The 19,296-nt window shown below is 34.5% G+C and overlaps 1 long non-coding RNA gene across 1 annotated transcript; it reads left to right on the top strand.

Moving 5' to 3' along the window:
• Nucleotides 1-6,002: 6,002 nt before the first annotated feature.
• On the top strand, nucleotides 6,003-13,212 carry LOC124394617. The gene is made up of 6 exons (XR_006927528.1): nucleotides 6,003-6,127; nucleotides 8,093-8,211; nucleotides 12,238-12,273; nucleotides 12,347-12,420; nucleotides 12,507-12,538; nucleotides 12,634-13,212. It is a non-coding gene; the product is annotated as an uncharacterized LOC124394617 (long non-coding RNA).
• The last annotated feature ends 6,084 nt before the right edge of the window (nucleotides 13,213-19,296 follow it).

A 19,296-nucleotide genomic window follows, 5' to 3' on the forward strand; every position in this document is an offset into this window, starting at 1 on the left:
ATGGTGACGTCAAATGAAATTTTTTTTTATGAAATATAAACCTGTAAACCTGAAATATAAAGTCGGACAATAATGAACACTGCTGTTAACAAGCAGAATCACTGAAGAAAAGAACAAGAAACAAAACTTAACTGACATACAACCAGAGTCATAGATGAAATCAACTGAATTAAATTACAATCATCAATTATTATAGTTTGACATTATTTCTGTCATATATTTACAAAACATGCTTTGAGATTTATTGAGAAATGATAATTAAGAGGTTTAAGTTAACTTTGAATGTTGGTGTAGTTTGGATTACTGAGTCACTGTTGAATCTATGATGGGTAATTTAATATTGCTTATAATTTATGACTTATGATATGAACATTTTTACTGTTAAAACTGTTACAAAGATTTTTAAAAACATTTTTTGCACAAACACCTTCAGAACTACAGCTATTGAGACACATACATCAAGAACCAACACATGAAACTCAACAGTGGTGATTTTTAAAAACTTTATTGTCGCAATGCATGCTGGGTGTCAGAGTAGCACAAAACTCCCAGCATGCATTGCAGCATGAATACATTATGCTGTTGCATGTTCTTAATATTTTCTGATGAACAATGTTGTTAACAAGCAGAATCACTGAAGGAAACAGGAAGAAACAAAACTATAACTGACATACAGGCACAGCTGTAGAAGAAATCAACTGAATTAAAACAGAGTGATTAAACAACTCCAAAAACATTTTGATTTTATTTCTGTCATATATTTACAAAATATTCTTTGAGACTTAACAGAGGTTCATGTTAGATTCAATTTTCTTTTAAATGTTTATTCAATGCTTTTATCATAACTTTAATGGCAATAAAATGAAAATGCACCTACATGCACCAAGCACAAATAAAAGCTTTTAACTATGGCAGATTTGAAACACACATAGACATCAACAATTAGTGTATGAGACTTAACATTGAACAAGTAGAAATGGAAAACAAAAAATAGATCAACTCTGAATGTCTTCTACTGAAATCTACTGAAAACTCAACAAACCAAAATAAAAGCAAATAAAGAAAATAGTAAAAACATTCAGCGAAATAATTTATTCATGCTGCAATGCATGCAGGGAGTTTTGTTTTATTCTGGCACCCAGCATTCACTGCCACATGAAAGTTTCTTAATAGTCTTCTTTTTGAGTTTCATGTGCTGATTCTTCAATAGTGCTGTAGTTCTTAAGATTTTGTGCATAAATTGTTTAAATTCCTAATGTTTCCAAAATGTCTGTAAAGTCATGTTGGTAACATAAACAATCAAAATAATTTTTATATATTAACAATAAAATCAGTGATTCAACACTGATTGAGGCCAGTAAAAATTAGATAATGATGTTGATTAACTTTTTTTATTTAATGTATTTTAGCATTGAAATGAATTGAAATGGATTTTCAATAATTGACATTTTATCATAATAAATAATAGAATTCAACAAATGGTTGCATATGTACTCATGCCCCTGGTAGGTTAGGGTTTGGCAGTATGCTTAATGTTGTTATCCTGTAGAAAATCTCAATTCTTTTACAAATTGAAGTAAGGTTTTCCCTGTAATCTTGCTCTCAAGCTTGACCAGTTTCTCAATACTATTTAATTAAGAGCATCCACACATAATGCTACTTCTACATTGTGGGGATAGTCTTCTCAAGTTGATAAACAGTGTTAGGCCTCCAACAAGTGTAGCATGTTATGCCCTGCCAAAAAAATATATTTTAGTTGCATCAGACCAGATAATATATTTTCCATGATTGCTGACTCTGAAGCTCACCATTTTCGATTGTTACAGTTCTCCCATCTGATCTTCTTTAACATTACCTTTGGCCTATAGGTTGTATTACTGATTAATGCCCTCTTTGAATACTGAATTTTCCCATACTCTCACCACTGCAGTTTTTAAGCATGTGTCAAGAAAGTAGGACAGATTTAGGTGAAAATGAAGACGTGATACGGCCTATATTTTTAGACAAGAACTGACCTGTAATGGACAAGTGAATCCCTGGAATATTAAGCATGTTTTAAAAGATTATCTTGATGTCACTGAAACAAGTAAATGCTTAAAGAAATTTACAAATTTCAACACAATATAACAGATGTCAATGTTTTGCAATGATCGGGACATTTTAAAACTTCCAGATTTTTTCTTTAACAACATCAATAACACTTTAAGTTAAGCACTGTTTATGGGAAATGTGAGAGATAATATGTGCACTGCAGTGCAATAAACAAAAATGTTTTAGGGCAAATAAACTTTTTAAGTTTTAGAATCGTTTGGTTTATTTATGTAAAAAGCCCATGTGTTAAGTGACCCAAAGTTGCATTACCTCTTTCACACACATGATGCACAGAGATGCATGGTTATTGAATTCAATTCAATTCAATTCAATTCAATTCAATTCAATTCAATTCAATTCAATTTTAGTTTCTAAAGCTTTTTTATCAATGGACTTTGTCCCAAAGGAACTTTACATAGAAAAATTGGTTATTAATTTTTAATTTATACATATAAGTTTTTCCTAATGAGCGAGCCAGTGGCAACAACAGCAAGGAAAAATCTCTGAGACGTTATAAGGAAGAGACCTTAAGAGGATCCTGTTATTGTTTGAAAGGTCTTGAAAAACCTTTTCAAACTATTAAAAAGTGGCACATTACCCCAGCCATTAGAGTTGCACAAGCCAGTACACTCTTAGTGCTGGTCCCAAGCCGGGATAAATGGGGAGGGTTGTGTTACGAAGGGAATCCAGCGTAAAACGTGTGCCAAATCAAATACGCGGATCACAAATCAGAAATTCATACCGGATAGGTCGAGGCCAGGGTTACCAACAACTGCCACAGGTATCGTTAGCCAACAGGAGAGTGGAGGTTCAGGTTGGTACTTTAAATGTTGGTACTATGACTGGTAAAGGGGGAGAGGTAGCTGATATGATGGAGAAGAGAAAGGTAGATATGTTGTGTCTTCAGGAGACCAAGTGGAAAGGGGAGTAAGGCCAGAAACATTGGAGGTGGGTTTAAAGGAGATGCTGCAGCAGGAGAAGAGGGATGTGGTGAAAGCCGAGGAAAAGGCATATGAGGAGCTGTATGAGAAGTTGGACACTAAGGAAGGAGAAAAGGATTTGTACCGAGTGGCCAGGCAGAGGGACCGAGCTGGGAAGGATGTGCTGCAAGTTAGAGCAATAAAGGATGGAGATGGAAATGTGTTGACTAGTGAGGGGAGTGTGTTGAGAAGATGGAGGGAGTATTTTGAGCAGCTGATGAATGAGGAAAATGAGAGAGAAGGTTGGATGATGTGGATGGTGAAGCAGGAAGTGGATATGATAGTAAGGAGAAAGTGAGAGCAGCGATTAAGAGAGTGAAAAGTCGGTTGGGCAGATGACATACCGGTAGAAGCTGATGATGGAGATGTTTAGGTGAGATGGCAGTGGAGTTTTTAAGCAGGCTGTTCAACAAGATTCTGTAAGGTAAGAGGATGCCTGAGGAATAGAGAAGGAGTGTGCTGGTACCGGTTATAGAGAAGATGTGCAGACCTGCAGTAACTACACGGGAATTAAGTTGATCAGTCACACCATGAAGTTATGGGAAAGGAGTAGTGGAAGCCAGACTGAGAGAAGAGGTGGCCAGTATGGTTTTATGCTGAGAAAGAGCACCACAGACGCATTATTTGCTTCGAGAATGTTGATGGAGAAGTATAGAGAAGGTCAGAAGGAGTTGCAATGTGTGTTTGTGGATTTAGAGAAAGCGAACGACAGGGTTCAGAGAGAGGAGTTGTGGTATTGTATGAGGAAGTCAGGTGTGTCAGAGAAGTATGTGAGGGTGGTGCAGGACATGTATGAGGACAGTGTGACACCAGTGAAGTGTGCAGTAGGTACGACAGACTGGTTTCAAGGTGGATGTTGGACTGCAGCAAGGTTCGGCCCTGAGCACGTTTCTGTTTGCAGTGGTGGTGGACAGACTGACGGACGAGGTCAGACAGGATTGTCCGTGGACTATGATGTTTGTGGAGAGTAGGGAGTAAGAGTACATGTGTGTGAATGAGAGGGATGGCAGTGGAGTGGTGCAGTTGCAGGGAGAAGAGGTGGTGAAGGTCGAGTTGTTCAGGTACCTGGGGTCAACAGTGCAAAGTAATGGAGAGTGTGTTAGAGAAGTGAAGAAAAGAGTGCAGGCAGGGTGGAGTGGGTGGAGAAGAGTGATAGCAGAAGTGATTTGTGATAGAAGGGAATCTGCAAGAGTGAAAAAGAACATTTATAGGACTGTGGTGAGACCTGCGATGTTGTATGGTTTAGAGACAGTGGCATTGACTAAAAGACAGGAGGTGGAGCTGGAAGTAGCAGAGCTGAAGATGTGCTTGGGAGTGACAAGGATGGACAGGATTAGAAACGAGTTTATTAGAGTTTATTATTAGCTGTCCGTACATGTAGGATATTTTGGAGACAAGTTGAGCGAGGCGAGTTTGAGATGGTTTGGACATGTGCAGAGGAGGGACATGGGGTATATCAGTAGGAGAATGCTGAGGATGGAGCCACCAGAAAGGAGAAAAAGAGGAAGACCAAGGAGAAGGTTTATGGATGTGGTGAGGGAAGACATGCAGGTCAGTGGTTTGAAAGAGGCAGATGTAGAGGACAGGGGGTTATGGAGACAGATGATCCACTGTACTTTACTGTATCATTCACATTAATGTGAATCTTTTTTGCTGTGTGTACATTTTCAGAACCAGGTTTATATGTTAATCCATTTGTCTATACAACAGTCATGTAAATGATTTTTTTAAATGATAGTTAATTAAACCTCTGACAACTAAATTAATGAAATTAGATTTATAAAGCACTTTTTTTTTACATAGGACATTGTTCCAAATAATTTTTTTCAGAAATAAATGGATTACAAATATAAATTAGAAATTCATAAACTAGTCCTAATATTTATATCGAACGAGCAAGCTAGATAGAAAAGATGGGATGGAATGAGGAAGAAACCGTGAGAGGAACCTTACTCATCTGGGTGACACCAAATGTGTTATAGTTTCATCATTGTTGAGGGTATCACCTGTTCACTAATGGACACTTGAGTGCAAAACTGTTAATGGCATTTGTAGCCCTTAGCCACTGTAGCAAACTGTTTATATTAATTATATTCTAAATTCATCTTCCTCTTCTTTAGTTTAACCCCTTACAGTAACCTCATGTATCTTTAGGCTGTTCATGTTGAGCAGTGAGTGGTTTCCATTTGAAGATAATTCCAGAAGCATCAGGCTTGATCAAATGAAGCTAAAAATTACCAGTACATAATACATTTTTATCCATTTATTAATTCCTTCATTCATTACGAATTAATCATGAGTACACTAAATTGTGTGTAATACAATTTAGTGTAATACAAACAATACATTGTGCTGTGTGTGCAAAGGTTATTGAGACAGAGATTAAGTAGACAAAGGCTCCATGGGGAAGTGGTAGCTCTTGGCTCTTGGTTGCTGATCAGAAGGTCAGGGGGGTCAAGCCCCAGTATCACCAAGCTGCCACCCATTGGCCCCTAAACAAGGCCTGTAACCCTCTATATCATGCCTGACCCTGCGCTCTGCCCCAGAATCACTAGGAAGAATTTCACTGTGCTGTAATGTAAATGTGACAAGTAAAGGAGCTCCTTCCATTTTAAATGCTACATGTTTTTAGCATTAAATTTTGTTTTTATACATAAATGATATAAAACCATTTTTAATTCTTATTTAAATTTACATTTTCACTAATCACAATAGAAAAAGTTGTATAAAACATCTGACTGTAGAAGTTTGTTCTCTGTCATCTACTAAAAAGTAAAATTCATGTTGCTCGTTTGTGATACAATGGGTTCACAATTGAGTGATGATTCCAAAGGTTGAGAAAGACAATGTTTTATAACTGCTTGAAGGCCACAGGTTATTGCCTGATAAAAGGTTTATTGGTGGGGGTGGGGCATTAAAATTTATGGATATGCAGAATAGGAAATGAAGGGACTAAGAACACATCAAAAACTGAAAGAGATAAGAACTGGAAGAGATTTTACCCCAGCCTAAATCTTCACAAGGAACAGAAAGCCTGTGAAGCCTGTGTGACTGAGGTAAGTGGAACATTATTATAATTTATAGCAAAGATAACCATATGTAGTAATGCTGCCTGTTGTATAGTCTCTATGTCATATCTTTGTATTAGCTGTTGTATTGTGAGACAAGGCTATTTTGTTGTTATCTAACAAACAGCAGTGTTCTATATTCTACATGTACAAAATCTTTAATTTAACAGATAAAAAAAAACATCAAAATCTCACAAATACTGTATTTAGACTAAGTGTTCTAAATATCCCAATTATGCTGTGACCGAAAGGCCATATCACGTGATTTGCATTATTTTTATTTTCTGCATTTATGGACATGGACATTTTGAAAGAGTCAAATCCTAGCACTCCTAATAAGTAAAAACCAATTTGTACTGATTTAAAGTGAACCTTCTCTCTGAAGAGTAAACTAAACCCAACACAGTAAAAAATAGACTTCACAAGTACCCTTAACCGGTTTCCTTCATTTTCCTCTGTATATACTGTATATCTGTATATACTGTATGTGGCATTTAGACAGTCAAAGTTAATATCACTATTAAAAATATAATGATTTTTTCATTACTTTAACTTGCTTGGAATTTTCTATTGCAAAACCATTTTTAGTTTATTGCTAAAAGTGTTTTTATTATTTTATTACTTTCCAAAGATCATTACCACTAACATTATTTGTAAGTGTTCGATTTGACACTGCTGCAGCCCAGTGTAATCTTTTTAGGTCAAAATTTCATACATATTTCTACATCAGGAAAGACTAGAAGTGAAGGTCTTTCCCAATTTTGCCCAAAACATTTCCTGAACTTAAAATTGTCTAGAGCTTTATCATGAATGGATAGATTTGTTTTTTTACATCAGTGACCTTGACAGATGAAGGACATACAGCGCCTGTCAAGTTTGGAAGTACCAGGTCTTTTATGGTTTTTGAAACATGCATTTTTCTATTGTTTATTTCTGAGAAGGTTCTGAGTCCAATTTGGATTATCCAAATTTTTGGTTCTCACAGAAGAACTTGTGTAACAGGAAAGATGTTAGCAGTCTGCCTCACACTCACAGTCAAAAATAGAGGATGCTCAATGGTTTGGGTTTGTTTTGGAGCAGGGAGTGTTGGAGACATTCTGGGTAAAAGGAATACTGAATTAGCATGACTACTGTCTACCTCAACACCATGCAATTCCATCTAGCTCTCTGGCTAATTAAAACCAACTTCATCATACAACAAGACAATGACCTGAAGCACACATCCAAGCTCTGGAAGCATAGTTTAGCCAGCTGGAGTGTTATCCATCATGGAAAAATTGTCTATGTAGTTTAAGCATTTCAGCTGAATGTTTGGAGAAGTGTCCTGAAGCCTCATTCTTGCTAAGAAAGGATTTTTTACTGAAATAAATAAAGTTTACATTTGTTTATATATATATATATATATATATATATATATATATATATATATATATATATATATATATATATATATATATATATGTTTGGTCAAAGTAAATCTTTCTAGTGTTACATCACTGGATTGTAGTAACAAAACGAACATGCATGTGACTCTAAAAAGCTATTAAAGACTGGTTGCTTTCAAACTTTTGCCAGGTACTGAATACCCAAGTGTTTCATGGGACAGTTATAATTAAGATGTCATTTAACCAGCCTTAACTACACTCATTTTAAAGATGTCTAATATTTCTCTTCGATCATCACATCAACATCATCATGAAAAATCAATGAACCAAACATTACTGAAGATCAAATCAATAGTTACTGTTTAAAACATTATTAACTAAGTCACTGTTTCTTGTTCATGAACAGATTTAACAAAATAAATAAAGTGTGGCTTTGGTGCAATAGCTACTACAAAGATTATGTAAACAAAGATTATATTTACATTGCTTTTCATTTTGACCTTAATTAATCGGAACTGTACAAAAATCCTTTTAACTATTTAATGGTCATACTATCTGATTGGACCAGGTTTTTGTCTGCCCTGTGCTATCCTGTAAACACCTGCTCCCTGACACCAAGTGAAAGCTCAGTCTTCTTATACTGCACTGCCACTATCAAACAAAGATCCACCATGTCTTCTGCAGGAGGTAAGAATAGTGTCAATTAATTTTATTTTACATTTGCAATATGGTGATGAATTCGCTTTAATTGTGAAAAGCTAAATAAATGAGTTAAAGAGATACATACATATGTGGGTAATAAAGGGTACATTTTCTGGAAACCTGTGAGAATTGATTTATATTCAAGTTGTTGGTGCAAATAAAATTGGTATAATAAATAAAAGAGGATTTAATAGCTATATATAGAAAAATCCAGTAATGGTACTGTGTTAAGGACATGGACATTTAAAAATAGTTTTACCACAATACTTGATTTAAGTTCTCAAGTCTGGTTAGTCAGACAATGTTTTCTGACATTTCTATCAGAAAGAAAGGATTTTATTTTAAATAAGAAACACAAGTTGGGGTTTTTTTTTAGATCTATTACATAATCTATGTGAACAATAAGATTAATTACCGTCTTTTAGGGACACTGCACAATATTCAACTAGACCCCTATGTTTATTCGAATGCTTGCTATTAACCCATGTTCATTGAAGTGAAATATATTTACTTTAGTTTTACATACATAATGTCTTTTAAAAGAGATGTTTTGACCCAAATTCAATTTATAGGAGAAAACATTAGGACATCAAAAATGAGCAACATTACAAAGCAAAGCAGTTATATTTCTGATCACAGTCTGTGAGAAGAAGTAAGTAACTTTTGCATTGTGGTTCAAATGTGGCCTCTGAATCTTCCTCTTTTAGGCATGATTATGAATATCATCATCATCAAACCAAAGAAACCAATGTAGAAACTTATTAGGATCTGGATGCCTGATGAAGTCCTAATTTTATCTATTGGTGTCCAAAACATGAGCTACAAATTCTATTGGTCATTAATGCTATTTCTATCAATAGAAGTTAAACAATTACCAGTACAGACCCACAGAGACTTTTCCATCAAAGCCATTAGAAACATTATGAAGGTTTCTATCGTTTTGTTTATTTCAGCCGGTAGGTATGTGTTGTCTTGCACAGCCATCATTTGCCGAACATGACTGTGGATCCCAACTTCATGTGAAGGTGTGGAGGAAATTCAGGAGATGGTTTTGGTGTTAACTAAACTTTGGTCTCTCAATTTTTCTTTTATAAGATTTTCACCACAGTCCAAAAAAAAGGGAAAAACTAGAATAAATGAACAGAAACAGACTCACAGCTCCAAATTCAAGTTTGTGTTGCACAAACTGTCAAGTCACTTGCTCTTTCTTGCTCTACCATTACTTAAAGCACAAAGAAATAAAAATGTAGACTGGCAATAATAAGACAGAGGTGAGAATTATGCCAAGACATGCATGTTTGTGCTTTTTTTGTTTAGCAGGTGACTTTTTAGTGAGGGATTTAAATGGAGGTTATTTCAGATGCAGTTTTTTTTGTCTGTTGCTCCTGTTGCTTTCAGGGCACCCTGCAACTCTTTTCAAGTAACTGCTGGCTTCTCTTTCACCTTCTTTATTAGACGTCTGAGAGCACATTGTGAAAGCTTGGAAGCCATAAGTGTCTGGAGATGATTAACTCTGGTTACATGAACTTACCACTTGTACTGAGAGGGGTATTTGCAATGGCTCTGTAACTTTTTCCAGTCAACTGATATTTAATGTCACTTATCAGTAGTATAATATCAGTTATTCCTGGGAACGTTATCAAGTTCTTTTTCTTTGATTGCATGAAATTAAAAAGTATGTGTATATATCTGAAGTGGATGTATATGCTGCATGTATTATAATTATATTAAATAACAAAACAGAGTATGTATGTGTATGATATATACAGTATATATAATGATTCTTTTCTATTTACTATTCCCAATTTATAATTATTTGTATTATATATATATATATATATATATATATATATATATATATATATATATATATATATATATATATATATATATATATATAAAATAATTATAATATAATATTTTATTATAATATATGCTTATGTTTGTTTAAATGCTGTGGTTTTGACCATTACTTCTCAAAACCTTTATGGGGCCTCATTTAAGTGTATAATAAAAGCATTAGACTATAATAAAAATAACTTTAATTTTAAAGGTCTTGGTAATTAATTTTTTTTTTTTTACCGACAGTTCTGTCAACACTAAAATACTGTTTTGTACTGCATAAGGATTTGTTTACTTAGCGGAAAGTTGTATCACCTATATTTATTAATTTATTAATAAAATCAGGTCAACTTTAAATTTATTTAAAATGCGATAAATAGAGTTTGTAAGTAACTATAAATAGAGTTTAAGTGAATTTCGGCTTTATTGAAAAATAATCAGTTACATAGTCTACATTTGCATTTATAACTCTAGAAAACTAGAAGAAGAAAAAAACTGCAGTAATTTATTTATTACTTTGATGTTTTGTGCTTGTATTAATGTAGCTATTGCTCTTAATGCAAAAAAACATTTCACAGCATTAACATACATTTTGCTTTATAATGCTCTATAGTATGGCTGAGTGCAAAAATGTTATAAGATAGGACAAAATAAAGGATTTTGCCTCATATAGCAGGATTACTCACATTTCATTGTATTTAAATGATATAGAACTACACTGTAAAAAAAATCCTGTACATTTTATGATTTTACAGTATTTTGCTGTTTTATTTGCCAGTAATCTACTTGGGTTTTTTACAGTTTGCTTTCATACAATTAATTTACAGTATATTACTGTTAAAATACTTTTCATAGTGTGTTTTTTAATTTCACACATTAACCCTTTAATCCCACAAAATCTTCAGTTTTAAAAGAGCACTTTTGTGTGTCCACACAACAAAATGTTAAAGTAACATTGATGCACTGATGAAGTTAATGAGATAATGAAGTGACTTATTAAACGAGGATTGAACTTTGATGGATACCTGTCAATAAGCAGAATCACTGAAGGGAAGAGAAAAAAGAGCAGAGAAACCCAACTTACAGCCAAAGCCAAAGATAAAATCAACTGAAAATAAAACACATTAAACTTCTCAAGATTTCAGCAGAGGATCATTAAACAACCCCCAAAACAGCATGTTTTATCACAGGGTCATCATAAAAAGTCATCAAATCAAAAAACATAAAAAAAAAAATAATAATAATTAAATGAAGAAAATCGTGGATAATTTATTCATGCTGCAATGCATGTTGGGAGTTTTATATTATTCTGGCACCCAGCATGCATTGCAGCTTTGTATCACCATTCTTGAGTGATGTATGTGCTGTTTCTTTATGTCTGTGTCTAAATTGTGCTGTAGTTCTCAAGATTTTCTACATAAGTTTTTACAATTCCTAGGTTTGTCAAGTTACTTAACTTGAAAACATAAATAAAGTTTAATAGATTATAATTATGTCATCATTAATAACCTAGTTAATAACCTAACAAACTACAATTACTTTTTATTTTTCTTGTCATAAAAAAATGTGCATTACAACTAAATTTACAACAGCCAGAAAAAAACTAATGTTAAAGAGTCAAGGGTCACAAGCACAACTGAAGCAACCACTGAACTCGAAAACGGTGAGGTCAAACCAACATTTTCAGTCTAATATAAACCTGTGTTAAGTCTCAAAGTATGTTTTGTAGAAATTTGACAAAAATAAAGTAAAACTATAATAAGTAAAGCAGGTAATGCTGTTTTTGGAGTTGTTTAATTCAGTTGATTTCGCGTAAGGCTGTAACTGTATCTAGTTTTGTTTCTTGTTCTTTTCTTCAGTGTTTCTCTGTGAAAACAGCAGGTGTTTATCAGCGTCTGAATTCACTCATTTGTTTTCACTCACTCTGTGGACTATACTAGTAAACTAATGTAGGGAATAATTTAAGAAAACAATAAGGCAAAAAGTATTAAGTTTACTTGCATTTACATGAACAGTATTTAACTGTAAAATACACATTTTCATTTCATGTTTTAAAATTTACAAGATTTTACCGTCGCTATTTTACATTCTTTCACTCTGAAAACTATGCATTTTTTACAGTGTAGTATTGTTCAATTCATGAGTATTCTCCTAATTTCTGTTCCTCAGTACCTGATGTGGACCCCGATGCTGATTTTGTATACGGTAAGAATGATTTTCCTCAAAACTTATCATTTGGAAGATGGAACCGAATTTTCAAATGTGATGTTTTTTGCAGACTATGAAACTCTGCGTATTATTGGTTTGACTTTGCTGGAGTCCTTGTGTTCCTGTCCATTCTCCTTCTTGTCGGTGAGTGTTATATTTGTGTTTCTGCCTGTTTGAGCGACACGACAAATCATTGATGTAAAATATTTTATGCCTTTTATGTCCTTCAGGCAACCGCATTCGTTGCTGTGGAAAGTCCAAGGTAAATGTTTTAATTGTACATCTATTGTGTGATATTATTGTGTGTAACAAATGAACCTAAGTTAACGCAACTCTATTTGTCTGTGTGTGTTTCAGCGCAAAGCAGTGGGTGAAGCAATCTAAACATGGCCCTGGCACTTAAAAAAACTGTGTAGATGAGAGGTGTAGGTGTAATAAAATGTATTTTTAAATGATGAAATTAAGTATTTTATTTTAGGTATTAAAAATCTATATGAATTCCTTCAAAGAATATTTGTGCTGCACTATGTACTCTAAATGAAGACATTGTGTGCCCATATATTCTGGAATTAAAAAAATACATGCATACACTGTGTTGAAAGTGTAGTGAAGCACATAGTGATTTAAAATACAAATTTATCTTGGAGCAGACAGAAGCAGGATGGAAAAATACAGTATAGTAATTGAATAATAATAATAACAGCAACCCTATAATATGACACAAGGTGGCAGCAACGTGTAATCTCTGTAGTAGTAGAGCATATCGTTCCAGTGCATTTTAACAGCAAGCAGAAATAAATAAAACATTAGTACAATATTAATTTTATTAAACTTCTTATAACACGAATAAACCTATTTTATAGAATTCGTGAATGTTCTCTCATTTATTCACTGTCCATAAAAAATTTGGAAACAAAATAAAAGCTTTTATCTTTTTGAGATATTTGTTCATTATTAGGCAACAAACTAGATAAAAAAGGAAATCACACAAGAATTGAACAGTGAATTAATGGAGGAAAGTCATTTACTTTGGACTGACTTTTTTTTGGCTTCAACATAAGAATGGACATTCATTTACTGTGGATAGACTGATGGAGAAAAGGACAGATGTTAGCAGACTGTCATCACACTCACAGTCAGACATAAAGGTGGAAGCTCATTGGTTTAGGGGTTATTTTGGGTTTGACCTGTTCTGGGTGAAAGGAATACTGAAACAACGTGGCTACAATTCTCTTCTTCTACACCATGTAATTCTGTCTGGACTGTGGAATGTTATTTATCATGGACTGTCCTGCCCAGTCACTGCACCTGAACCCTATTGACTGCTCTGGGATGATCACAAGATCTAACTAGTGAAGAACACCCTTGGCAAGTTATACATAAGGCATAGGGAAGAATTTCAGCTAAATCTATTGAGAAACAAATTGTCTGGATGTCAAGAGTGTATAAATCTGTTATTGATTCTAAGGTTGTTTTTTTCCATGAAAATTTCTGAATATTTTTGATCAAGTAAAATTTTTTTCATAATTTTTTCATAGAAACAACTTTGATAATACATTGAGTAAACTGATACCTTCCAGGCACATTTATGGCATTTGGAAAACATACAAGTGACATGATTAGTGACAATTATCTGATTTATACAATTGAGCAGTTGCTAGATGTACAGTGACAGCAGTGGCATTGCTGGGATTGGAACTCATGGCATTTTTCTGTAGGAATTAGAATACATTCCACATCTACACATTCAGAAGCTCACTAACACTCATACATTAATAGAAACAAACCAAGAGGACAAAAGTGTCTTCATTTTGTTTCTGTTGTTTTGTCTTAATGAGAATTGTACTGGGATCATCTGTTGACGACTTTGTAATTGTTTATATTCATTAACAAAAATTTCATTTACAAGGTTGATACTGTACATTGTACTGTTTACCCACACAGTGTGTGTGTGTGTGTGTGTGTGTGTGTGTGTGTGTGTGTGTGTGTGTGTGTTTTCAAAATACATGCAAGAAGACTAAGAGTGAGTACAACTGGGAAAAACAAAAATAAAAAAGCAGGCCTTTTTTGGAATAAAACGTCACAGTTACATTACATAAAAATATAATTTTTACTGTTTTGTTTTCTTTTGTGTGTGTGTGTGTGTGTGTGTGTGTGTGTGTGTGTGTGTGTGTGTGTGTGGAGGGGTGGGGGGTGTTTACAATGTAAATTTTTACAAGTCTGTACAGTATTGTGAAAATGAAGATCCAGTAATGTTCAACACTCCATCTCATCTATATAAAAAAATGAAGACATCTTTTGTATATCTCTAAATATTGTTGATTTCTGAGTAGAAACTGCAGTAATTCACATCAAACATTAGAATAAAGAACAGAACGTGGTCTTATTGACTTGGCTGATGGTCTGAAATGTTGTAAAATGAGTATTCCAGAACTTGCAGATCTGTTGGGATTTTCAGCCCCACAATCTCTAGTGTTTCAGCCTGACAGCAAGGTCATGATCACTCAAATGACCACTCTGTGTTTTCGTTTTACTGCACAGCTGTGGTTAAACGTGCAAAAACAAAGTAGAACTTTGGAAACACATGCACTCGCTGCCTGGTAGCAAATATGGTAATATTGCTTTAATCAAGATTTCTGTGGACTAGTGTCTATGGTTTTTGATCTACTGAGATTAGTGTATTCAGCGTTTCAATGAGGGGCAATTATATGATAATATATCTCTTTATGTAGACATTATGTTGTCTTGGTGACAGTCTGATCAAATCCTGCATCGACATTCATTGTCATCTAAAGAACAGCTGCTCCTCTGTTTTTCCTTAAAATATAGCACTAATGCGTTTGTTTCAGTCTACGTGGACGTTTGACATCAATTTTTACTGATGCATCTAAATGTAATTGTCACTTCCTATTGAAACGAATGTCAGTTAAGCAGTCTGGGTAACAGAAACGCCTACTATACATATATCAATAATAAACCCTCTATTGAAGCCAATTTCTGCAATCTTCTTCCAAAATTGAGGTCAGTTGGGCCTGTTAAGCATTTATACACATAGAACAGAGCAGAGACAAGTGATAAGTGTCATTTAAATGTAATTACATTTAATTAAATTAAATTGTATTTTTTGTGTAATGCAGTTTACTTACATTAAAGTAACTGCACTCATCCTGTATTTTTCAATTACTTATTTACAAATTTCCTTTAATTGAACACGTGTGTATAGGTGTAGCTCTTTTAGTTGGTATTGTACTTGTTCTGTGTAAGAAATTTAAATACAAGCACTGGAAAAATTACTGTAGAGAAGATGTCGATAAGATCATTAAAAGGACAAACGTACACTTATAAAGAACAATCTTATTCATTCTTTATTACCGCATTATCTGTGTAAAGCTGCTTTGAGAGAAATCTAAATGTATTAAATATGAATTGAAGGATTATAAAGTGTATTAGTATATTAGCATTGATTTCCTTATCTATGAGCATTAATTACAATTTTAATAGATTGATATTATTATAATATATTCATATTATTTATTTTGACTTGAAAAACATTTTTAAAAAGAGTTATCACTTTCCAATGCTTTTGCCAATGGCTGCAGCTGTTAGTGTATCAGTTCCTCGCTATTTCATTAATTTATGTATATTTGTCTTTATATTAGCTTTCTTCTTGTTATTTCCAGCTCCTTTACTCTTACACTTTGTTTCTGCAATGGTTTGGAGCTCACATGAAACAGAGAGGATTGGATGAATGTTGGGAGAGCTACAAAATTAAACAGCCCATCCCCACTGCTCTTACACGTTCTCTATTTTGCGCCCTCCTCTTGTTATCCTCCCCTGCTCATTTGAATAAATTAACACCTCCCCACCCCCCCAACACCACCACCACATGTCTCGCTTCACCACCTTCTCTTTTCCCCCCCTTTAATGGACAAGCAGCTGTGAAGGAGAAAGATCCCGAAATATCTTCCTGTTTTCACACAGACACACTTTTACACGTTCACTTGTACACACAAGCAGAAATGCATAACACTAAAGAGGCACCAAAACCCTGGTCACATTCCTTATTCTACCTTGTTTTCACACACGTTCACCAAATCACTATTTTTTTTCTTGGTGCAGATTGGCACCTACCAACACGCATGCGCATTAGATTCCAACCCTCCCTTTGCTGCGTGACGTTGTTTGGTGACTCACTTGACTAAGGCTGGAGAGCTTAACATGGCATACTGTACCGCATCAAGCTACCTAATTACCAGCAGAGCTGCTGTGGTAGTGAACCCAGTGCTGTATAAAATGGCCGAGGCAGGCGCTACCACCCTGTTTCCACCACAACGGCTCCCCATCTGGGCCTTGTTGTTTAGACGCCATTTTGGATCCGCTTCTAATAGGCGGGTATACTGCAGGGGAAAGCCAGAAGACAGAATGCCCCTCAATCAACATTACAAGCAGCTGCTTGGTCTAAGACTGCACTGCGGCCCTTTTTCCTGTCACCTGTGGTCTCTAGGAGCAGATGGGCACAGTAACCCTTCACCCTCCATGCTTGGTGACTTTGCAGGGGCTGAAGGGTAAGCAAGGGAATAGGTCTCGGCATTAATAGCATTAGCGTTAATATTATCCTGCCATGGCCTCAGGGAGGTTTAATGATTATTTGGCATTACAGTTTTCATTAGCCCACCCTATTTCGGCTTGCCATCTTTCCTTCTCTTTCTCTTTCTCCTCATGTTTTTCTCCAGGCACAAATCGTGAGATGAGTGATTCTGATCATTTGAATTATTATGTTGCTTTCTGCACTCACTGTCTGCTTAATTGTAGTCTATTTAGATTCCCCTGTGGTCATGTCTTTCTGATATACATATTTTCTAGTCATTTTAAAGGGTCTAAAATCTGCATGAGCACAGATAATTAATTACAAGGCTATTTGTACGTTAGTCATTTCTACTAACAGTAGGTTTCTTTGGATATTTACACTGTTCCTTTCACAAAGATTTCATTTCTAGCTAAATTACTGATCGTCAATAATCTAAAATATATACAACCAATAATTATACAATTCTTTTAACTTAAATTAAATAGTTTTGCATTGAAAAATGTCAAATTTATTGATAACTTGGAAAATCTATCTTTTTTTTACAGAACCTTTTTGTGTGTATTGTGTGTGTTATCCTCTGTCCTCCTTTTACCTAGAAGGAGCTGTGTACTGTGTACTTGAGGCTTCATGACATTTTGTATTTTCGGAAGCATCTGTGTTGAAAAATAAAGGTGATTTTTTTCCCAGCAGAGATATGCTTGTACATTGCCAGGGTATAGAATACTAAAAATAAGCCTCCAAAATTTACCACAATGCAATTGTGCAATTGATAGCACACAGTAAAACATCGAATTATCACATATCATGCCTGTCCATGAACACAAACAAAGAAAAGCTTTATTAATGAGCATTACCCAAATGTGTCCTACATTCTTGACACAGTTTACAACTCAAAGTGCTCCCGATAACTATTTCTTGTTGTCAGCAATGATATGAGGGTAAGTGTCATTTTCTTTATAACTATTCTCCTGGATTTAGATTAGATAGTGTGTTAGGGAACTAATTTATATCTCAGTAGGGGTCAATCAGAATATAAAAGTCCCACTTTTTTCAGGCTCATCCAATATTAATTCATCAGACCACATGATTTAATATTAATATTAGACAAATATTTAGTTTATATTATATTACACTACTTAATGACAAACGCATTTCATCTACTCACTACTGCCTCAAACTGGAAATCACAGCTTTACTAAAAATCATCCAGATATGTTGACTTCTGCCCTCTTACACCACAGAACTCAGTCAAATGACTAAATGTTTAGAGTCAGTGTTCCGCTTCATGCCAGATAATATCACCCCATTTATAAGAATAATTAGGGGGAAGAAGGTATAATTATCACTAGTGCAGCTATTGATCTTATAGAAGACAATGTTCTTCCAGACAGTTTTTGTTAAGGGAACGAAATGATGCTGGCTCTCACAGGAATCACCTTTATTATTTCACCAAGTAAATAAAAATAATGTTTTTTTTCTTTTATATGCCGTTTCTGGGTCCAATCATTAATAAACACTGTATAAGTATTTAGTGGTTTCAGAAAATCCAGTTGACATACATACAGTGGTCCATCTTAATAATGTAAAATATGTAAAGGAAATTGCACTAGATGCTGAGAAATTAAGATAAAACATCTACTGCAGCTATCAGAAATTGAAAGTAAGCATTTGCTGTGTAGATTATTTATTCACCATCACAATCTATACCTGAGCTTCTGTAGAGCTACTTTGAGATAATGTTAAAAGTGCTATACAGATATCCTTTATTGATACTATGATACAACAGAAATGTTAACAAAAGGCCCAGTGATGCCTTGTCATTTTGAAGATTTGTCACAACTCACCTCTGAGCAAGATATCCAAGGATTTTCCCTGACCTTGATCCTGTACTAAACATGATAGTTGATTGACTAAACTCAGAAAAATGGTCTGGGTTTAGTAGTCTTGGTAAAATTATCAAGTTTTTTAAAAATAAATTCAGGCCAAGCTATGTACTGTATAAATCTCCACATCACCCAGATATGCAGCAAAATTAGACATAGGCTGAAACACACAGCTCATTAGCTACTGGAATGTAGGGAGAGGCATTTTTGCTTATGAAATGTCACAAGATTAAAGAAACTCAAAAAGCAAAGGCAGAAACATTGAATTGTTATTTTTTATTAAAGGCGCTGCCTGTACTATCATCACCTTTCTTAATCCAAGGCAACAGGTATGAATTGGGAACGGTGACAGCTTCCACTTTCTGTAATCCATACAAAGCGGCATCTTATCACTTTTGGGAAAAAGATACATAGAAGTTTTCTAACTTTAGCGGTTAGATTTAAAGCAGAATAACCGAAATTCTCAACCAGATGCTGCACCTTTTTTTGAAAGATAACACATTTACTCGATTTATTCATTCTGTAAAAATACCTTTTAATGGGAACACC

Source organism: Silurus meridionalis, chromosome 12 (assembly GCF_014805685.1).
Source record: "Silurus meridionalis isolate SWU-2019-XX chromosome 12, ASM1480568v1, whole genome shotgun sequence".
Taxonomy (NCBI): domain Eukaryota; kingdom Metazoa; phylum Chordata; class Actinopteri; order Siluriformes; family Siluridae; genus Silurus; species Silurus meridionalis.